At 48.0% G+C, this 2,005-nt stretch overlaps 1 pseudogene; it reads left to right on the top strand.

The window, feature by feature from the left end:
- LOC106537288 (ras-related protein Rab-3A pseudogene) overlaps positions 1-731 on the top strand; it is a 6,981-nt pseudogene extending 6,250 nt beyond the window's left edge.
- Positions 732-2,005: the final 1,274 nt, after the last annotated feature.

Here is a 2,005-nt window from a genome sequence, read left to right as displayed (position 1 = left end):
CCTGGTTATTAATGACCTGGTTATAATTACTTTGTTTATTAATGATCTGGTTATTAATGACCTGGTTATTAATGACCTGGTTATTAATGACCTGGTTATAATTACTCTGGTTATTAATGACCTGGTTATTAGTGACCTGGTTATTAATGACCTGGTTATTAGTGACCTGGTTATAATTACTTTGTTTATTAATGACCTGGTTATTAATGATCTGGTTATTAGTGACCTGGTAATTGATGACCTGGTTATTAATGACCTGGTTATAATTACTTTGTTTATTAGTGACCTGGTTATTAGTGACCTGGTTATTAATGACCTGGTTATTAATGACCTGGTTATTAGTGACCTGGTTATTAGTGACCTGGTTATTAGTGACCTGGTTATTAATGATCTGGTTATTAATGACCTGGTTATTAGTGACCTGGTTATTAATGACCTGGTTATTAGTGACCTGGAGAGTCAGACCTTGTCAGTAACAGTCTCCTCTTCCTCCCACTGACCACCAGATGGCGAAGGCAGACCAGCGTTATGGCCAGCGGGACGGTTCGGACCAGAACTTTGACTACATGTTCAAGTTGCTGATCATCGGTAACAGCAGCGTTGGGAAAACGTCCTTCCTGTTTCGCTACGCTGATGATTCCTTCAGCAACTCCTTTGTCAGCACTGTCGGCATTGACTTCAAGGTGAAGACGGTGTATCGCAACGACAAGAGGATCAAGCTGCAGATCTGGGTAAGGATGGGGGAGGGGCTTCAGATCCAGGTGCAGACATGTATCAGCGTCAGTGGGACCAGTTTTTGAACAGCAGGAGTTTAGTCAATCTGGAACCAGCTGCACTCCCCCAGTGAATCATGACCTTATCATGGATGAGGAGTTTGTGTGCCTTAATGATGCCAGGAGCTATGCTGTTGGAGGCAAATAAAGCCCCTGGTAGGGTCTCCCATGGCGGATTGGTCCTAGGTGACAGGCCAGACAAGGAGCAGTTCAAAACCCTCATATGGACAAAAAGAATCAAAGAACTCAGTGTCCCTTGCCTGGACCTTTGTTACTGGGCCCCCACCCTAAATCCAGGTCTGGGGGAGGGGCTTGTCAATAAGCAACTGGTAGCCAGTTCTCTGCCCATGTGGCCAGGTCAGGCTCAGCCCGAATGAGTTACATGGGTTTGCCTTCCTGTGGGCCCACCACCTGCAGGAGGGGCTGTATGAGTCAGGTGCATGATGCCATGGGCAGTGGGCAAAGATGGGGACCTTGGAGCTCTGACCCTGTTCTTCCAGAGCTGGCTCTTGGGACGTGGAATGCGACCTCTCTGGTGGGGTAGGAGCCTGAGCTTGTGTGTYAGGTTGAGAGGTACCAGCTTGGTATAGTGGGGCTCACCTCAATGCACAGCATGGACWCCAGAACCCATCTCCTCAAGAGGGGCTGGACTTTATTCTACTCTGGAGTTAGCRGTGGTGAGAGGCACAGAGCTGGTGTGGGTCTACTTTTGGCCCCCAACTTTTTGTCTGTCAGCTGGAATGCTCCACAGTAGATGATAGGATAGCCTTCCTGCACTTGTGTGTGTGTGTGTTGGGGGTGGGGGGTAGGTAGACTCTGGCAGTTGTTTGTGCCTATGTGCCAAACAGCAGTTCTGAGATCCAGCCTTCTTGGAATCTCTGCTGAGGGTGCTGGAAGGTGCTTCAGATGCAGATTCCTTCATTCTGCAGGGGGATTTCAACTCCCACGTGGGTAATGACAGTGTGACCTGAAGAGGTGTGATTGGGAGGAACTCCCTCTCTGATCTGAACCTGAGCGGTGTTCTATTGTTGGACTTCTGTGTTGGTCACAGTTTGTCCATCACAAACACCATGTTCCAACACAAGGGCGTCCACAAGTGCACGTGGCACCAGGACACCCTTAGCCTGGTTAAAACCAGACCCTGTCCTTGACTTTGAGCAGAGCAAACTCTGCCATCACTGAGTATACTGTACATAATACCATATTTACAGTAGTACAGTACAGTGATGGCA

The sequence above is a fragment of the Austrofundulus limnaeus genome, unplaced genomic scaffold (genome assembly GCF_001266775.1).
Source record: "Austrofundulus limnaeus strain Quisiro unplaced genomic scaffold, Austrofundulus_limnaeus-1.0 Scaffold2229, whole genome shotgun sequence".
NCBI lineage: Eukaryota > Metazoa > Chordata > Actinopteri > Cyprinodontiformes > Rivulidae > Austrofundulus > Austrofundulus limnaeus.
Note: the sequence above shows the minus strand (reverse complement) of the source record. Positions and strands in the feature narration are given on the sequence as shown.